Genomic DNA, 5,000 nt, shown 5'->3' with positions numbered 1-5,000 from the left:
ACACACACACACACACACACACACACACACACACACACACCCATACACACACACACACACACACACACACACACACACACACACACACACACACACACACACACACACACACACACACACACACACACACACACCCATACACACACATTCACACATAACACAAACACATTAGCATAGCAATGGTTGACCTGCTCTCCTTCACACATCACCCACATTTACATATAAATAAGAAACCAAACTTGGATCTTTATCTCTTACACACACATTCAAGCACACACACACACACACAGTGTGTGAGAGTGTGTAAAAGTGTGTGTGAGTGAGAGTGTGTATGTGTATGTGTGTGTTTGCGTGCATGCAAGTGTTTGGCGTGAGTGTATGTGTGAGAGAAAGTGTGTATGCGTGTGTGTGTGCACGTGAGAATATGTGTGCGTGTGTGTGTGTGTGCGTGTGTGTGCGTGTGTGTGCGTGTGTGTGCGTGTGTGTGTGTGTGTGTGTGCGTGTGTGTGCAATCTCTGACTCTAGTTTTGGGTGATTTAAGTTTCTGTTGCTTTTGTCCGAACAGTTGTTGTTGTTCAGAGACACTCTTACAGCACATTCTCACATTCTTCTCATCTTTAAGACTTACTGGTCCAGGTTATTGACCACACCCACATGCTGACCACACCCACACATTGACCACACCCACTGACTGTCTATGCCTAGTAACTGACCACACACCCAATGACTTGTCACACCCACTGATTGAATATGCATACTGCCTGAGCATAAATGTTGCCTTATTACTACCAGTGACGTGTGTGGATTGACCACGCCCACTGTCCGACCACACCCATTTTCTGGCCACACATGCTGATTGAGAAAACACACTGACAAACCAAAAATCATACCCACTGATTGACCACACCTACTGGTACACTATACCATCTGACTGAACGCAGCCACACCCACTGACTAAATATGCGTTCTGACTGACTGACTGCATGTGCAGATTGACCACACCCACTCTCTGACCACGCCCATTTCCCAGCTACATATGCTAATTGTTTTACACTAATTAGAATACTGAACAGGCCAGACCCACCAGCCCTGAGAGTACTAGTGAGTGAGTGCACGCTCACAGTAATATGTCTAACACAAGCTAGCTTATAGCATTCTGAATCCCATCATCCCTCGTTCCTGTTGGTCTCCACTGTTCCTTTGCTTTGCATTTCCATAATAATTTCATTCTCGATCATGGCGTTCACGCGATGCTAATCTGATGGCTACGCGCTTTCTGTCAGAATTAGCCTCGTATCTAATTTTCACTATGGAACATCGTGTACATGAATACAGGGGGTTGGTTTGATTTACCGCTACCCCTCAGGCTCCTGAAGCTCCGCCCCGTCTGTCCCGCTTGAACTCCCCCTGTCCCGGGGCGAGTGGGTTTACGGCTCTCAGATGTCGGCTAATATCCGAGGAATAATCTGAATCTAATTAGAGGCGATTTCTTCCCCCGGCAGCTCAGCAGGAATCAGCCTTAGATTCAATATCACGCTGTAACCCAGGCGTTTCTCCACATAATGAAAAGCGTCGTATCGAAACACATTCACCGAGTCCATTTCTCCGCTTCATCACACGCTAATCTGTTTCTCACGTCTCCTGCAGAAACCCCCCCCCCCTCTCCAGAAATCACCGCCATGTTGAATTATACACCAAACAACAAGCCTTTTTGTGCAGAAACATCTTCCACATTTATTTGTATTTATATTGAGCACCACTCTTCTGGGAAGATGTTCCACTAGATTAAGTGGAGATTCGTTCAACATCTACAACAGTGTTAGTAAAGTCAGTAAGGAGGTGAAAGTGAGGTCTTCAATAGGTTCAGAGCTGTGTAGCAAGAGATCTTCCACCAAATCCTGCGCATGTAGAGCAGATCTTCAAGGAGCTGGTTTTGGGCACTGGAGCATTGTGATGCTGAAGCAGGTTTGGGTCTACTTGAAGACATTTTGGAGAAGAACCATATGACTGGAAAAGTCAGGTGTCCCAGTGCTTTTGTCCACACACGTGTTCATATAGATGTTTTGACTCGAGTCGTTTTATATAGAATGTTAAATGTGTGGTGAAAGTGATGAAGGATATCATGATGACCAGATGTGTGATGGTGTTCTCCTTTCAGCTCTTTCTGAAACTTGCCGCTTCTCTTTATTTTATTTTATGTTGGAATGAACTGCCGCATCTGCAGCGCATCAGTCACACTCACTGCACCCCACGCTGTGTGTGTGTGTGTGTGTGTGAGGAGCTTTCCCTGGAGAACGCTCATCTGAAGTGAAAGGTGTGCGGTGAAGCGCAGAGCTGATTTTGAAGGTTTGGATGAAACCTGTCTTTCCCCCGTCGTGTGCAGTTCAGAGCTCCTGCTGCATTTGTTCACTTTATTTTTCCTTCTTCACTCTAAAACCTGCTCTGGTTTCAGCAGGACGTTTTCTAGACGTGGAGAAAGTGATATTTGTGACTCTATAACTGAGTGTGACGGAGAGAAGAACTGGAAATGATCCAAACAGGCGTTCCTACAGAACTGATTTAAACTACTGGATGGAGAGAATCGTTAATATTATGAAGGTGTGAATGAGATGAAAATATAGTTGGGATGGTGGGAGATGTAAAGGAGGATGGATGGATGTTAGATTGATGGATCGATGATGGATGAGAGAAATGGATTTATAATAGGAAGATGTGAATAAAATGATTGAGGTGAATAGATACATTTGTAGGTGGGATTCAGCGTTCTCTGTTCCCTCAGCGTTCCCTGTTCCCTCAGCGTTCCCTGTTCCCTCATCGTTCCTCTTTTCCCTCATCGTTCTCTGTTCCCTCAGCGTTCCCTGTTCCCTCATCGTTCCTCTTTTCCCTCATCGTTCTCTGTTCCCTCAGCGTTCCCTGTTCCCTCATCGTTCCTCTTTTCCCTCATCGTTCCCTGTTCCCTCAGCGTTCCCTGATTCCTCATAGTTCCTCTGTTCCCTCAGCGTTCCCTGATTCCTCATAGTTCCTCTGTTCCCTCAGCATTCCCTGTTCCCTCAGCGTTCCCTGATTCCTCAGCGTTCCTTTGTTCCCTCAGCATTCCCCTGATTTCTCAGCGTTCCCTTTTATCCCTCAGCGTTCCCCTGTTCCCCTTAGCATTCCTCTGTTACCTCAGCGTTCCTCGAGATCCCCTGGTGCTTGATGTGGATCTGAATAAGAAAATATTATCCTTTAAATTCATTTTGTGTGTGTGTGTGTGTGTGTGTGTGTGTGTGTGTGTGTGTGTTTTGGGTCAGTGTGTGTTTAATGATCAAGACTATCAAGTCTATCAAGAGTGTGTCTGCTGTCTTGTACACACGTGTATATACACACACACACACACACACGTATGTATACACACACACGCGCACACACACACACACACACACACACACACACACACACTCTTCTGCATGTTACTGTGTTTCCTGTGTTCGCTTTATTCACGCTCATTAGACTTACATTGTAAACTGGCGGGTTTCTGCAGCGCCCCCTGCTGACTGTGAGCATTATTTCTATTCTACTGCATTATACTGCTAATAATAATCATATTTATTGCTTTTTTTCTCTGTTATTTTGGATTGGTGAAACCTTTTTGCTGTAAAATGGAGATATTTTTGTTAGTGAATGTTTTGTGTGTGTGTGTGTGTGTGTGTGTGTGTGTGTGTGTGTGTGTGTGTGCGTGCGTGCATGCCGTGTTTGGCCAGTCGTGTCCTGTTTATACAGAGCGAAGTCTCCTGAGCTTAATGCTGACTAAAACACTCGTCTGTAACTGTGTAAACAGGAAGTGTAAAGAATGTGAAGTCTGCATTTTTCTCCTCCGTCCTCCCTCCGTCTTCGTCTTGATCTTTATACGGATGATTTATTTCTCGGATAAACCCTATTTCATTGTAGGACTTTGGTTCCTTGTGGGCGTGGCCTTTACATAGTATTTTAAATCATATATATTTACACTGGACTCATTTTATTTTCCATGTTGAAAGTGAGATCTGGGGGAATGTTGGTCCCCTCGGAGCTGTAGGATTGGTCAGAGGACACCAACACCAGCCAATGCTGTGGCTTCGGTGCCTCGTGTATTTATTGCACGAAGAGCAAAGTTCACTTTTCACTGGTATTGTACTTTCTAGTTCTCAGGGTTCTTTATATATCTCATCTACCACTTCTCATGTTCCCTGGTTGCCATGTCCCCTAGTTTCATGATTTTCCTGCTTCTTCACTATCCTCTTTTTTTCCTAGTTTTTATTTATTGGTCTTTGTTTAGTTTTTTATAGTTGAATCCTTACTTCCAATCCTTCAGCCTCACCCCCCCCCCCCCCACTGTCTCTATGACCCACGTCCCCCAGTGTACACACTCTCTTATCTACTAATTCCTTTCCTTCTTTCTTTCTTTCTTTCTTTCTTTCTTTCTTTCTTTCTTTCTTTCTTTCTTTCTTTCTTTCTTTCTTTCTTTCTTTCTTTCTTTCTTTCTTTCTTTCTTTCTTTCTTTCTTTCTATCTTTCTTTCTTTCTTTCTTTCTTTCTTTCTTTCTTTCTTTCTTTCCTTAAAAAAAGATAGACATTGAATGAAGAATTGATTACTGCACATGCACGCAGGTTACTGGGATTCTGAAATCTTTACACCAGCTGAGAAACACAGTGAACTGGAAACAGGATTTGTGCTGGTCTACGTTGGTAGTTTTTTTTCTACAGTTTTTACAGTTCTCCTCGCACAGTACTGTAAAATGATAATCATAATGAGAGTATACAGTAGGTTTACTGGTCGGCGCTGTGTCGGGTTTTGTGTCTTGTCTTGTGTTGTTTGTCTGTACTGTTTTTTGTCTGCACTGTTTGCACTCGATGCACTTTACGTAGCTTGTGTTGTGTTGTAGCTCTATGTTGTTGTTTAGTGTAGCACCAGGGTTCTGGAGGAACGTTGTCTGTTTTTTCTGTGTACTGTGTACCACTGTGTATAGTAGAAATGACAATAAA

The 5,000-nt window shown here is 43.9% G+C and overlaps 1 protein-coding gene across 2 annotated transcripts in view; it reads left to right on the top strand.

The window, feature by feature from the left end:
• pawr (PRKC, apoptosis, WT1, regulator) overlaps window positions 1-5,000 on the top strand; it is a 34,367-nt gene that overhangs the window by 20,851 nt on the left and 8,516 nt on the right. The window lies entirely within an intron of this gene.

This window comes from Silurus aristotelis (assembly GCF_946808225.1).
Source record: "Silurus aristotelis genome assembly, chromosome: 24".
Lineage (NCBI taxonomy): Eukaryota > Metazoa > Chordata > Actinopteri > Siluriformes > Siluridae > Silurus > Silurus aristotelis.
The sequence above is the reverse complement of the archived record's forward strand: the minus strand, read 5'-3'. Positions and strand labels throughout refer to the sequence as shown.